This window comes from Canis lupus, chromosome 6 (assembly GCF_011100685.1).
Source record: "Canis lupus familiaris isolate Mischka breed German Shepherd chromosome 6, alternate assembly UU_Cfam_GSD_1.0, whole genome shotgun sequence".
In the NCBI taxonomy this organism is placed as follows: Eukaryota; Metazoa; Chordata; class Mammalia; order Carnivora; family Canidae; genus Canis; species Canis lupus.
In genome coordinates, this window is record NC_049227.1 from 16,404,497 (window position 1) to 16,419,585 (window position 15,089).

The 15,089-nt window shown below is 60.2% G+C and overlaps 1 long non-coding RNA gene across 3 annotated transcripts; it reads left to right on the forward strand.

Annotated features, from left to right (window-relative positions):
- The first annotated feature begins 3,792 nt into the window (after nt 1-3,792).
- Nucleotides 3,793-8,864, forward strand: LOC102154711. 3 transcript variants are annotated; one of them, XR_005360707.1, is made up of 5 exons: nt 3,793-4,869; nt 5,176-5,194; nt 5,813-5,898; nt 6,085-6,181; nt 8,219-8,864. It is a non-coding gene; the product is annotated as an uncharacterized LOC102154711 (long non-coding RNA). The 3 variants fall into 3 exon arrangements; XR_005360705.1 differs by having other exon boundaries at nt 3,793-5,194; XR_005360706.1 differs by lacking the exon at nt 8,219-8,864 and adding an exon at nt 7,907-8,090 and having other exon boundaries at nt 3,793-5,194.
- Nucleotides 8,865-15,089: the final 6,225 nt, after the last annotated feature.

The window sequence follows — 15,089 nt, forward strand, 5'->3', positions numbered from 1 at the left end:
GGCCCCAGAGGGAGGTCAGCAGAGATTGTGCCTTGCCTGGGTTTCTCCACATCCTTGGCAGGGGAGAGGGGGCCCTCCTGTAGTCTTGGGTGGCACAGGCGTCGGCAGCTCATCAGCCTACACCAGGCTGTCCGCCCACCCTCCCCAGCCCCACACAAACGTTTGTTGAATGAATGCATGACTAACTAAACCCACACAAAAGGCCTTGCAGGGACTGCTTGGATCAGAATGAGCTGAACCACCAAGTCAAGGACCCTCAGGAACCTTAGATGGGGTGGGGAGGCTGGGCCAGAGACAGCCGGGACTTTGCCAGTAGGTGCGGAGCTAGGCTGGAACCCCCCAGCCCCGCCCCGGGCTCCAGGCCCCACACAGCTCCTCCAAGCCACAGAGTCAGAAGAAAATGTGTGTTACTTTGCCTTTGGCTGTATCCTCGTGGTTTCCAAATACACTGGAACAAATAGTAGGAGTTTGCCCTGGGCATACCTGAGACTCCTAGGAGCTGCCATGCTTTGTTTTTCTACAGACTAAATAGGTTGCCACGAAAAACTCGACCAATTTAGACAATTCAGTGTGCAGTCTCCAAATTAGCCAGTGCTTCTGGTGTGGTGTTCTGCAGGTGGCCCCTCTGGAGGGTGTGAGGGTGGCGAAGGACGACCTCAGCATCCCTGGCCTGGGGGAGGGGGAAGGAGTGGACTCCCAGTGCCCCAGGCCTGACCCTGGGGCCATACCCTGGGGACTGGATTTTGGATGCTCTGGGACCATGAAGCCTTGGTGCCAGCAGACAGGAGGCTGGCCCAAGGGCCGGTTGACAGGTGGGTAGTGGAGCCTCTTCCAGTCTAGGCTGCCCAGGCCTCTGTCCCCGGCACCCTACACGTTCCAGTCCAGGACTGGCTGCCTCTGGGCTCCCTCTCCACCTCCATGGCCACCCCAGGTCCAGGCTCCTGGGCATCTGTCACTGGCCTCCTGACAGATCCTAGCACCCCCCACCCCACCTCCTTAGAGTCCAGCCCTAGACGGGCCTCAAGGAGCCTGCAGGCAGAGACCAGCCCTCCCCCTGCACCCCATCCTCTCCTGGTGTTCCGACCCCCAGCTCCAGGCAGCCCTGATACTCCTTCTGCCTGTATCTGTACCCTGAACTCCCCTGCACCCCATCTCTGATCCCAAAGATCCTGTCCGTGTTACTGCCCACTCTGTACAGGCCTGGCACACACTGGCCAGTCCCTAGACATCTGAGCCATAAAAAGAGCCAATGGGGTGGAGGGTGTCTCGGGCTTCAGAGTGGGGCCCAAGTCCGACCCAGCCTCCTTGGGTGGGGGGTCTTGAGCTTCTGTGGGCCAGGAGGCACCCCCTGAGCTGATGGCAGGGCCATGTAGGGACCCAGGGAATTTCTAGGCCTCGACTCCCATGGGGCTATGGGAGTCCAGGAACCTTCTGGAACGGAACACATGCAGCCTGCCTGTGGGTGTGGAAGCCTTCCTGTTCAGGACCTCGAGCCCTGTCTTCCTCCCTCAGGTGGCTGCTGCCCCAGAGCAAGGGCAGGTGAACTACTGGACCCCCAGAGGGGGTCCTCACCTTGAGGTGAGGGGGTCTTGGTTGGGCCAGCCAAGAGCCAAACTACTGTTCTCACACTGTTCCTGTGCTTGGGGATCCATGGCTTCAGGGGCTGGACCAGCTGCACTGGGCCGGGGGGCAAGGCCCCTCAGGGACACTCCTAGGAGTCCTCAGAGCCCCCGCTCCCACCCCATGGATTACCAGGAGGTCAGGCTGGTGCCTTCGTGCCTGGCTCACTCACCCACTTGCTCAGCAGGCTAGGACTGAGGGGGCTCCTGGGTGGGCCCCTGCCCATCCCCAAGATCCTGCTCCAGGCCTCTCAGGCACTGGGACCCAGTGACAACTCAGAGGTGCTTTTGTCTTCAAGGAGGGGCTGGCCCCATGGTGGATGGGGCATTGACACTGAGCCACCAGCCTGGCAGCCACTGCTGTGTGTTAAGGCTGGAGCGTGTGCTCTGCGTGTGCTAGGCATGTGCTCTGCGTGTGCTGGATGCCGCAGGCCCCACCACACAGACTCATGGTACATATGAGGAAACAGAGCTCAGAGAGGGCTCTCAGGCTCCGAAGGACCCACCTCCCTCCCTGTTCCTACCCAGCTGTGGTCTCTGTCTGGCCCCGGGCACAGCCACGCTTGCCTGCTCTGGTCACAAGCCCTCTGTTTCTGGGCCCGACCACCTTGCAGGGCAGACAGCAGGGGTGGTGTGGGGAGGCCGTGGGGGTACAGTGGGCAGTGCCCCTTCAGTGCATGGCAGCCCCGGCATGGCCCTCCGCACACCCAAGGCCTGTCTTTGAGGCCAGCCACTTGGCCAGCTCAGCTTCTAGGCTGAGATGGGGAGAAGGGGGCTGAGCAGGGGACCTGGGCTATCCCACAAACACTGTCAGGACTGGGGTCTCATGGCAAGTGGACCCTGTTCTCTCTGGACCCAGATGTGGTGGGGCCCTGAGACACTACACAGGCAGGGAGTGGGTTTCAGACTGTTCCATGAAGAAAATACAGCCGGATCCCAGCCTTGATGGGGCTGGGGGTGGGGATGGGGGAGGATAGAGGGGAGATGGGGGGAGGGGGGAGGGGAGATGGGCGGGGAGATGGGGAAGAGATGGGGAAGATCCGGGAAGATGGGGGAGACTGGGTGGGGAAGAGGGGTATGAGAGTTGGGGAGGAGGATGGAGGGGAGATGGGAGCGGGGATGGGGCCAGAGCTTTCCAGAGGTTGGCAGGACACAGAAACTGCATGGAGGACATGGGAGGGGACTGCTGGTGGCCAGTGGTGCCCTGAGGGCAGATTTCCTGCTGGGAACACAGCTCCCCACCCAGCTCCTTCCCCAGGTCAGCCCTCTTCTTGAACAGCTCACAGAACTGGGCAGGAGCCCCACCTCCAAGCAGGCCAGTGCAGGAGCAGAGCCAGCGTGGGCACCTCACTCACTTCCCCAAGTGCATCTGGGGGCCTCTACCCAGGGCTGCTCCAGCTCCAGCCCTGGGGGCCTAGGTCACCAGCACCTACCAGCCCCTGGGGGTCTCAGCACCTGTGGGGGTGGCCAGGCCCTGGGCTCTGACCACACCTGGCTGCCCTTCCCCACCTTCGTGGCAGCTCCTGGGTCAGCAGGTGGGCTGGGGAAGGTGAGGACATGGCCTCAGGCTGCACCACCTGGTCTGGACTCTGTCCTGCTCTGTACAACTGTGGGGCCACCGCTGGGGAAAGGAGCCCCTGGGAGCAGGGCCCAGGCTCCAGGCTCCAAGGGTCCCTGAGCCCGAAGGCATGAGGAGGTGCTCTCCTGCCGTAGTCCCCACCCCTGGCAGCCCCAGTGACACACACTCAGCGTGTCCTCCTGCAGGGAGGCCATCAGGGAAGCATGAGACCCTGTTCAGCAGCTTCCAGAAGCCAGAGCCCTTGAGGAGGGAGTACTTGAGGTGCCCAGGAGGTGGGCTGGAGGGTCTGGGTCCGGCCTGACCTTTGCTGGGTCCTGGCTGAGGGGGATGCTGAGAGCCTGCACTTCCCGCCGGGCCAGACGGTGTGGGGGCAGGTCCCTGAAGAAACCGCTCCTCCAGGCTGGGAAGGCGCCTCCTCCTTCCTGCCCTGGCCTCCGGGGTGACGGGGAGTCCTGGGGAGTCCCTGACCCATCCTCCATCCTCAGGCCCGTGGCCGGAACACTGTGCCCGGGTCAGGAAGTGATGGGTTGGCCCTGGGGGGACAGGATGGGGAGGAGGGGGCTGGGGACAGCGGAGGAGGGGGAGGGGTGGCGGAGGAATTGAAAGTGCATTCCAGACTGATGACTCAGCGCTGCCGCGGCGGGGAGGGGAGCCGGCTGAGCTGCCCTCCCGGGAAGGTCCCTGGGATCGCTCCCCTGAGAGGCAGATAAGATGGGTGGGGCACGGCTGGAAGGGAAATTCTTGGCCTGAGGAGCCCAGCTGCTGGCTGCCATCCTTCTAGGCTTGGCTCAAGTGCCACCTCCTCCTTGAAGCCTTCGCAGATTCCTCGTCTGCCTTCTGGACCAAGGAAGCGCCCCTGGGGGGCCTGGCTTCATGCAGCCTCCCGTCAGACATGGGTGAGTCCAGGCGTCCCAGGGAAGCTGGGGGGCTGGGTATTTTGGTATTTTGGGAGAGCCTTCAGGAAAGTGATGAGCCATGCCACCAGGCATGTCCACTGCCAGAAGCGGTGCATGCCTTTTGCTAAGCAGGGCCCTGCACCGGCCTGGCTGGCTGGGCGGGCCTGGGGCTCCGCTTCCCACTGAGTCTGGCGGGGCTCAGGGCCTGTTCCTGGAGGTGCCCCGAGCCTGAGCCTGCAGGCGGGGGGCTCTTCCCTGTGTGAGCTCACTTAATCCTTGAAACCACCTTTGAGTCAGGGGCAGCCCGATTTTGGGCTTCACGCCCTTGGGTCCACCCTCCCCACATGGAAGTGGCCGGTCTGAGTTACCAGGGGGAGGCTTTGGAAGTAGAGGAGGACAGGGCCTTGAGAACGCCTTGGACTGGATGTCACCTGCTCTGGGGAAGCGGGGTGCCAGGCCGTGAGGACACACAAGCTGCGTGAGCAAGGAAACTACAGGGCCTAGAACCGCCAGCTGGCCTTCAGACGCAGTGAGGTACACACTCTGTGCTGGTTCTAACCTCCCGTTTGGAAGTGGTTTGTTATTACTGCTCAGAAGCTGAGGCCCAGTGTGGCTCCATGACTTACCCACGGAACATGCTAGAAGGAGACGGAAGCATGGATTTGGACCTGCGTGTCCAGGTGCTGAGCTGCCCTCACCCGGACCCTGCAGCCGCTCAGGTCCTTGATAGACACTCAGGGGGCCTCTGGTCCAGTCACACCAGCTGCTTAGGAAGGTGAGAGCTGGAGGTGGTCCCAAGTCCCAGATCTCGTGGGAAAGTGCCAGGTAGGCCCTGGGCCCCGGCCTGGGCGAGACCCTGAGTGGCTGCTTCCTGCCCACACCAGCTTTGCCAGCGGGAGTCTGGACGGGGAGGAAGGGATTATTTATAATCTGTTATCTGCTTGGACAATGCTCTGTAACTCAGGGGAGGACCCAAGACTTGGTGATGGGGGTGCTGGCAGGAGCCACGGGCACGAGGGGCCGTAGTATGCATTCATGCCAGACCCTGACCGCATGTTTAATTTCTCTCGAGATGCCGTAGGTTTTCGTGTCCCTGATTGGTGAGTCGGGGGGTGAGGGGGGGTGGCCAGAACATTGGGACAGTCTTCCTGAAAGAAGGTGGGGGCTAGGGCCAGGAGGCGACATTGGGTGGGCACCAGTCAGGTTTCCCAGGCATTTTGAGGGCTGAGTCACCAATAATTCCATGACACATGGGATGTATGCTCAGAGGGCCTCAGGGTTGGCTCCCAGGCCATGGTCTGAGCAGCTGGAAGGATGGTATCCCCAGGGTCAGAGCTTGCAGTTTCGTGTTAAGGTTGGCTTGTGTGTTGGACACCCAGGCAGATGTGCTGAGTGGAGCCTGGGGCTCAGGAGGGAGCTCTGGGGTTTGAGATCTTGGCGATGGGGGGAGTGGAGGATGGGACATAGGGATGGCAGGCCACCATTTCTGGCCAAGGAGAGCATCCTGTGAGAAGGAGCTTCTTCAGTCTTGAGAGAAACCAGGGGCACAGCATTCCTGCTCAGTGTGAACGAGGAAGCCCAAGCTGCTTCTGGCAGCCCTCTTGTCACCATGAGGGAGGGGTCTGCTGAAGGAAGATGTCAAGGGGAGAAGACCACTAACATACAGAGCTGGATCCTTGATCAGACCTCTCCTGAATCGTGACACCTGTACTTCCCAGTAAGATCCCTCATCGTTTAAGCCAGGTTGGGCTGAGTTTCCTTCCCTGAAGCTGAAAACATCCAGCCGAGGACTATCAGGAGGCAGGTAAACCCCTTGCTCCTGTGTTTGTCACCCCTGCACCTTCTGGGAGGTCAGCCCCATGAGGGCAGGGATGCTGTTACGCACGGCACGGTCTCCATGGTCAGTGTCTGTTGTTGATTGAATGTGTCTCATGGGTGTCAAAGCAGGATCCAGAAATAATCCCCGTGTATACCACTGTTTGGGTTTCAGGGGCTGGTGGCTTTATTTTGGATTCTCTGGGCGCTGGGCTCACTGTGATCATAGCTGGACACAGAGGTTTGAAGGGCTGAGCTCAGCACTGTCCTAGGTAAATGGGAGCTGGTAGCATGGGGCACAGAGGGACCCCGGGGGGTGGCCCTGTGATGAGCAGCGGCTACGATGCCAAGGCTGCCCCACACAGGCGCCTGTGGCCCAGGGGTGGAGGAGCTCTGAGCTGCAGGTGGAATCACTACTGAGCGCCTGCTGCACGCCAGGCAGTGTCTACACACACATCACCACACACAGCACGCTCCATACCCCGCTAATGAATCAGGGCAGAATTTCGGCTGCCCTCTGGCTCTGTGCTGAGCACGTCCCCAGTGTTACCTGCTGTTGTTACTCCCACCACCTTTGAGGCCACAGGGGCTCAGAGAGGTGAAGCCACTTGCCACAGGTGGCCAGCATAGCCAGCTGGTGGTGGAAGGCAGCCTCAGACCTGGGCTGGCTCCCCTCAGGGCCTCGGGCCTGAGCTCTTTCCTGCCCTTCCGACACCCCCATGGGCAGGCGCATAGTAGGGGCTCAGGGAGCTGGGGGACCCATATACTGCTCACCAGAGGGATGCTTGGGCTGCAGAGGCTGCCAGCCCCCGCCCACCCCCCCATCTCCTGAGGGTCATAGCAGGACAAGGATAAGATTATCTGACGTACTTTGCTCTCTCCTGTCGAGAAAAACAGCCACAGATGAAAATAGCTTCTCCAGCAGTCACAGACAGGGAGGGGTTGTCAAGCTCCCCCTCTGCTGGGCCCACAGCCCTCATCCCCGGGGAGGAAGGACACTGTCGGGGTCACTCAGAGCAGAGGTGTGAGCCCTGAGCTCCAGGGCCTCCTCCCGGGTGCCCCAGCCAACAGGGGTCAGGGGTTGCCCGGCCAGGACGGAGCAGCCTTCCAGGGCAGGCCAGGGTCAGGGTCGGGGGACATTTGGAGGCCCACAGGCTGCCCAAGAAGGCCTGCACTTGGGGCCCAGCAAGGCCCTTTGGAGCATTGCACCCCTTCCCCTGGCCCATCAGCATCCCGGAGCAACCCATGAGATGCAGCCTGGAAACTCTGAAAAGGCCCCCACCTACTTTAGTGTGGACGAGGGGACCCAAGGGAGCAGCACTGCCTGCCTCCCTGGAGACGCAGGAGGAGGGTCACCTGGGCCACTGCTGCTTCAGAGGAAACCCGAGGCCCCTGTTCGCTTCGGATGCCTGGGTGTCTCTTCTAAAATAGAAGTGTCTGAATTCCTCAGACATCACAGACCACCTGGATGTGGGGTGGAAGGAAGCTGACCAGCGGCTCCACGCCCTGCCCCCGCCGTGGGTAGAGCCCCATCTCTGGCCCTTTCCACAGCACGGGAAACTGTCTTTGCCACCGCCCCAGGAGGGGACACAGTTTCCAACCAGAGGGCCAGGAAAACAAGGCCTGCTCACACCTGGGATTTTAGGTTGTTTCCAGTGTTTGTGGTGTGAGTCCCGCCCCCAGGGCCCCTCGCGCACTAGGCCACTCTGCGGCCGGGCCATTTTCTTAGGCCAGGTGCCCAGACGTGGGGCTGCAGGGTCAGGTCACAGCCACGTCCACCGCTGAGGGTGCCAAGTGGCTGTCAGCATCGCGGCAGCCCCCTCCCTGGCCCCCCTGCCCCCCCTGAGTCCTCTGGAGGCGCAGCCAAGTGCAGTCCCCGCTGGTCCGCGTCCTCATTCCCCCTGTCTGCGTCAGTCTGTGGTTTTCCGAGGAGAGAACCGGAGCAGAGACCCAGCAGATAAATGTCTTTTAACCTTTGGCTAATGCACTTGTTCTAGGTGGATGGAAAGTACGCGGGGAGCCAGGAACAGGGGAGCCCTGACTCTTCAGGGCCCACAGTAAAGGATTCCATCTGTTCCGGTTTTTAAATTTCTACCCTATGTTTTGAATTTTTTTACTGTCAAATTGGATGTTTGTTTGTTTTTTAAAAGTAAACACTGTGGCTCTCCTGCTGCTCTTTGATTTGTGATTTGTTTTGTCCTCTGGAGCTCTTAGATTCTCTGCCTTCTAGAAGTTTGATAAATGATGGGAAAATTAGAGACTAGGAATTGGCATTTTTTTTCATAACTTTATATTCTGAAAAATTTCAGCCTTATGGGAAAGTCATAAGAATGGTGCCATGAATGGATGTGACCCCTTCCTCTCTCATGTCCCCGGCTGCATGCTCCAGGGTCCGCCGAGTCCGTCTGTCCTCTAGCCATCATCAGTCTGACAGCCAATCTCTGTCATTCATCTATCATCTCCATTCCCCAACCCCAACCACTAAGAATAAGCTGCAGAAGTCATGCCAGTTCACCCCACGTTCCACGGCACCTCTGGACATACAGGGGGTTTTCCTGCGCCCCCAGGGCAGCATCACCCGGATCGGTCCTGGGTGTCGTGGTTTGGGTGGAGCCTTCCAGACGCTTCCGCCTGCCCTCCCCGGAACAGCCCCTCGGATGCTTCTCCACGACAATGACGTTCTGAGATCAGAGGAGGTGTTCATGGATTGCCTCGCCTTCCAGATGCGTCCCTGTGCTTCCTCGAGGCTGAGCCAGACAAGACACGCTGGCAGGAGTGCGGCAGGTGATGCTGTGAGCTTCTGGCAGCAAGACGCACACATTCCCGTTTGTTCTGAACGTTTCTTTAGCCATTTTTTGATCCGTCTGACATGGATTTAGTGTTGGCGGTAAAGTGGATTTCATCAGGTCAATTTTCTAAACTGTCTTATTGAATAAACAGGCTTGTGGTTCCCGATGTGTTTGTCACGCGAGAGCCGAGCTATCTGACTATTGTAGCTCGATGACCTGTTTGCTTCTTCCTCATACAAGCCCAGGCTCTGGTTCCTTCCAGAAGCCTCTGTGCTTCCCACACACATCTTCAGCCCCTCGGCTCTGGCCTCACCGGCTCCTTCGGATCTCCCCTCCCCATGGTGAGTGAGGTCCCCACTGTGGACCCCACGATTCTGGTCTGATCTGTGCTCCCATCAGGGAGCTGTGAGCCCCTCCGACCTCGAGAGGCTCTTCCATCGTCCCGGGCCGTGTCTCTGGAGGGCAAGCCCTCACTGCCTTCCCTTTGGGAAGCGTGGCAGGCCTGCCTGTCCCCATGTCCCGGTCCCAGACTGACGTCTGACCTCTGCCAGGGCCAGGGCTGTGTCCTGTCTGTCTAATGGCCAAGGGGTTGGGATCCCTGGGTGGCGCAGCGGTTTGGCGCCTGCCTTTGGCCCAGGGCGCGATCCTGGAGACCCAGGATCGAATCCCACATCGGGCTCCTGGTGCATGGAGCCTGCTTCTCCCTCTGCCCGTGTCTCTGCCTCTCTCTCTCTCTGTGACTATCATAAATAAATAAAAATTAAAAAAAAAATAATGGCCAAGGGGCACTGTAGGCCTTTCCCATGCCATCCCCGGTCACAGACCCAAGGGGGACTGGGGTAGGAGGTGTGGGGGTGGCTCTGGGTTCAAACTGGGTGACCAGCCCCATCCTGGAAATTCATACCCTCAACTCAGGAATGTGGCCACGAGTCCTGTAGACCTCAGGGGGCAGGGGAGGGGAATAGGGGATTTTCTGTTCTGACCTTCGAGGCTGGCAGCTAAACTTCCTGTCTGTGCTGCCACATTCTGTGTTCCTTGCCCCAGCCTTTCAGTGACTTCTACACCCCCAGAATGAAATCTAGATGCCTTACTGTCTCAAGGTGTGTGTGATCTGCCCCACTGCCTACCTCTCTCTGCTCACCCACCTTCTCCCACCATCCCTGCCCCTTGTTCCTTGAACAATCCAAGGCAGTTCCTGCCTCAGGGCCTTTGCACATGCTGTGGCTGTTTCTGCCTAGAATGCTAGATCTAGACTTTCTAGATGGCTAATTGTCTCCCGCTCAAATAGGCCTGATTGACCACCCCAGAAATATGTTACTTGAAATAGTATATGCTTATCTATTGCTTGCTTCTTGAGGTACCCTGGGCTCCGGGGTGGGGGTAGGTTTTGGCTTTCTGTTCCTACAACTCCACAGAGTGCCTGGCACATGAGTATTTGCTGAATGTGTGAGTGACTATTCCTTAAATCAACCCTCTGAGCTGGCCGTTACCTGGAAGAAGCCAATTTGCTTCAAGGTCACATAGCGGTTGAGGCTGGAAGGGGTGTAACTGAGCCCTGGTTCTACTGGTCTCGGGGCCTCAGAGGCTGCAGAGCTCTGCTGGTTGCCAGGCTGGATGTGGCCTACCCCCCACTCACTAGATTGCTTGACAGTACTGGCGTGAACTCCACGTGTCTAGACTAGCTTTACCCAATAGAAACCTCGTTTTAGCTACGTAGGATATTTCAAATGCTCTAGTAGCCATGTTAAAGGAAAAACAGGCGAAATTAATTGTAGTAATATAGTTTATTTAACTCAATACATTGAAAATGCTGTCATTTCAACATATAATTAATATAAAAATTAATAATGAGAAATTTTGCAGTCTTTTCCTTTATATGAAGCCCTCTTGGCCACGTGTGCTTTGCTTGTTCAGCTCGTCACCCTGGGGAGCAGCCATGTTTCATACGCCCAGTGGCCACAGGTGGCTGGTGGCTCCTGCACTAGACATCCAGGGCTGGCCTTCAAGCCACCAAGCGTCCCTTAGCGTAGATCTTCATGCACAAAATAGTCACGATGATTGTGGGCTCAGAGCTATTTTAAACCCTGTTTCTGTTTGTGTATTTAAAAAGGAAAATAGGGGCAGCCTGGGTTGCCCAGCGGTTTAGTGCTGCCTTCAGCCCAGGGCCTGATCCTGGAGACCTGGGATCGAGTCCCACGTCGGGCTCCCTGCATGGAGCCTGCTTCTCCCTCTGCCTGTGTCTCTGCCTCTCTCTCTCTCTCATGAATAAATAAATAAAATCTTTAAAAACAATAAAATAAAATAAAAAGGAAAATAAAAACATTTAATAGTTGAGTAAAAAACAACATTGAGAATGCCTTCCGGGCCGGTTGGTAGGTTTATCACTCTCCTGGGGAGCCTGGACTGGGACGGCCCCATCCCTAGCCCCTGGGGCCTGGGGCGGCCTGAAGTAACCACCTGTGACCGCCCTCACTGGGACCCTGATCTTCAAGACGCTGAGATTGTTCTGGGATCAGTGGCCCAGAGACAAAGGGAAATGTGGTGTTTCGTCATTACAAAAGGTCCTAAAAATCCGTCCTGGCTCTGGGCAGAGGCCTGGGTCTGGATGGCCAGTGGGCCCCCTTTCACTGGGACCCAGCCTGGGCACTGCAGTCCTGCAGCTGTGTGTGTGTCTGCTTTTCCTGCGAGCAGGGAGGCTCACTGGCCCTGGTAAGGGTGGTTGATTCCCGTTAACCAGAGAGAACTGAGATGGGGCAGTCTAAGCACAGACACATGAACAAGGCCAAGGCCAAGGGGCAGAGGCCAGCCAGGACCCGGGTGTGCTCCTCATTGCCCTGTGTATGTTGAGACTAGGGACCAAGTGTGCATGGCCTCCAGCCCTGGGGGCTCTGCTGCCCCTGGCTGCAGCATCCTTCCTGCTCCTGGCTGTGAGCTGCAGGACCAATGCCACCTGAGTAATTCTGCTCTGATGTATTAACAGAGCTTGTGCAGAGGAGCCCCTGCCATCAGAGCTGCCTGCCTGGGGTGTGCCACTCCTTGGCTCCAGCCCTATGGGCAAACGGCCTGGCTTCTTGGCCTCTGGAGTGCCCCATCTGTAAAATGGGGAGAGGTGGGAGAGATTGCCGCTCCTCCGTGTCTCTGTGAGTGAAATGAAATCACGCAGGGACTGAGGAGCTCAGTGAGTGTGAGTCAGGACTCCCACAGGGAAGTAACATCACGGCAAGAAGGGAACATCCACTGGTGCCAGGGCCCAGGCGAGCAGCAGCAGGTAGGAGGTGAGGTGGGTTTAGTGGGACATGCAGGCTGCACACCATACGAGGTGCTTAATAAAGGCAGATGTCCCTACAGTTGGCCCCCTACTGTGCCCTTCCCACTCCTCCCTGGCTCTGGGGTCACAGGCAGAGCCCGGAGGCGAGCAGCGAGGGGCAGACGCCCAACCAGTCACCCCAGCTGCAGGGCAGCCCCTCTCTCCACCTATTCGGAGCACCTGACTCACTTTAATTATGGGCCTGCAGGCACGTCGGGGCGCGCCGGAGACGCCCGAGATAGCCTGGAAGCACCAGCTCTGGGGGGCGACCGGACATCCCGGCTGCCAGGTGCACCTTCACCTCCTGCCAGCACCTCCCCACCCTGGATATCCCCCCGCCGCCCCCTCCTTCCGCCAGGGGCCCTCTGGCCGGCCTCCGTGGATAGTGCTGGGGCCTTGGGTTGGAATGGCCCAGGGGCAGCATGCGGGGCGGGCCTCCCTCCCCCACAAAGCTGGGCGCCGGCCTGGGGGTCTGTGCCTGGCTGGGGCCTGGGCGGGGATGCCCGCAGAGCCGGGAACACCGCGCCCACGCGACCGATTCCAATGTATATTTAGCCTCATTATCAAATATTTGCAATGAACCGTGTGAACCGCCTAATAGCGGCTGGAAGTGAAACTCAATCCTGGCTAGAAAGAAGCACGTGACCACGCCGAATCAGCAAGGATCGCCGACCGGCGGGCTGGGCAGGTGCAGTAGCCCTCACGTGCCTGGCCTCTGGACTTACGGTCTCCTCTCCGGGGTGAGCATCCCAAGCCCACCTCCTCACCCAGCCTCCCCTTTCCAGGGACTAAAAGGAGGCTGCTTGGAACCTGAACGGGCTGGGCAGGGTGTCAAGAGGAACCAGGGCTGGGGGAGGGAGCCGAGACGCGTGGGTTCTCTTCCAAGTTGATGACCTCTTGGTCAAGTCACTTCTTCTGTCTTCGTGTCCAATTCTCGGAAACTGGGCTCCTGAGCCTATTTCTGCCAGTTTTTTTTTTTGGGGGGGGGAGGTCAGGGAAGGGTGGGGCATGTGGGGCTGGGGGTCCTTGCCCCACTGCAGCCAAAGCCTGCACTTTGTCCCAAGTCCCCCCCAGAGGCGCCCGTGGTGCGGTTTTTGCCACCCTCCAGCCGCCGCTGTTGTCTGGTCGCTATGACGACTCACCGAGGTTTTATTTTTAATAGCCGCCAGCGATTAGAGGGACACCGGCGCCGCCCCCCCCCCCCCAGCTCTTCAGTCCGGGGGCGGGATGCACCCAGGCCTCGCCCTTGATTTCCACCCTCCAGCTGGCCTGAGACTCCCGGCAAAGGCGCCCCCTTAACTCCCCTGCTGGCTGCAAACTCCAGCTGGGCATCCCTGAAGTGCCCCAGAGGGAAGCCACCCACCTAGGCCTGCTCAGATGTGGAGGGATTGCAGCTGTAAGAACCCCAGGCCGAAATACAAGGCAAACTTTCCTCCTTCATTCCTGTACCCACGATCAAACCCATCCTTTATCCCCAAAGGAGTGTCCTCAGGTCCCTCCTGCCCGAGAGGACTCGGAGGCTGGATCCACCTGCCGTGATGCAATCCAGTGGGGAGACGGTGGCTCAGACCGCATCGTCCAGCCTGGGTCTTCTTGGTGGTGCATGTTTAGCTGCCTTCCCCAAACCTGCCAGTGGTGTCTCTCTCTGGAGCCACTGAAGGTTCCATATGGATGGACAAGGACGGGCCCTCACATGCTTCTAAATGTCCCCAAGTTTTCCCTGCTTCACCCTCATCACCCTGAACAGCCGGAGAGGTGACTTGGTGACGGTGGTTGTGTGGGGCTGCAGCCTGGGCAAGGCCAGGGCACTGGGAGGCTGCAGGTGTGTGAAAGCAGGTGGAAGGGTGCTAGTGGACCCCCCCCTCTGGGAACAGCGAGAGGTCCCCCCTCCCCCTCCCCAGGTATTAGGGGGAAGGGGAGCGCCCCCTAAGCGCCCTCCCCACTCGGCCTTTGAAATGCCGGAGCCGGCGGAGCCGGGATGAAAGACCGCCCGCGGGGCTACGCCTTTACTGCCTTTGTCTGGCGGGAGGGCGGCCGCCGCGGGGCGCGGGCCTAATCCCCAGGATGGGGCCTCGGGGGCGGGAGGCGGGGGCCTCGGGCGGGAGGCATTCCCGGGCCGCCGCCCACCCTCCCACCGACCCGGGAGTCTTCCAGCCTTCGGGGGCCTCGCCGTCTAGCTTTGGGGTCGCGGGGCCCGTGTCCCCTCCCAGCCGCGTTCCAGGCTCGGGTGCCCTTGAGGGGCCCGCGGGGGTCCGATCCCACCTGCTGTGGGTGGGCGCACCTGCGCTCCGGCGGCCGGGAGCGGTCCGGCCGGCTCAGGCCGCGGCCTCCAGCGCGCTGCTCCCCCGCATCGCGCTCGGTGCCGCGCCTCGGCCGGAGGTGGCGCTCTGTGCGCCCGGCGGATCCCGGCGTGGGAGGCTCCGGCTCCGGCTCCGGGGGTTTCTCGCCAGCCGCGCCTAGCTCTCCTTTCCCTTCCGCCCCCTCGAGTTCCTGGCTCAGGCCGCAGCCCAGCCTTCCACGAGGGAGTGGGGATCAGATACGCCGCAGCCCCCTCCTCCGACCTGGGCGCTCTCCCATCTCGGGATGCTGGTGGAAGTGCCTCATTCAGACGCCCCAGGCATCGGATTCTGGGCGGGGGCGCGTGGCCGCCGCCAGGTGAGTGCCCCGGACGCGCCCCTGCAGCCGCCCCACCTCTCACCAGACGCTCACTCCCCCTCCTTTTATGGAGACGGGGAGGCAGGGGCCCTGGATCCTCACGGTGGAAAGAGGCCCGAGCGCCGCGCCGGGGCGGGGGGCCGGAGGCGGGGGCCGGTTCGCGTTTGCCCTTTTTGGCGCAGCAGCTCTGGGCGCTGCCCGCTGCCGCCGCTGGGGCCCGAGGGAGGCGAGCCGGCGACGGCAGCGCTTCTGCGGCGGCCTCCTCCCCTCCCCGTCCGATGCCGCAGGATTGCAGCTGGCACTGGAGGGTGGGCAAGCTCGAGGGAGGGGCGCGCGGGGAGCCCCGCCGGGCGCGCGGAGCTCGGAGCCGGGCGCGGGGCTTTGATGGGTTTTACTGGCTGCGTGAGCGCCGCTCGGTGCTCTCTGCGG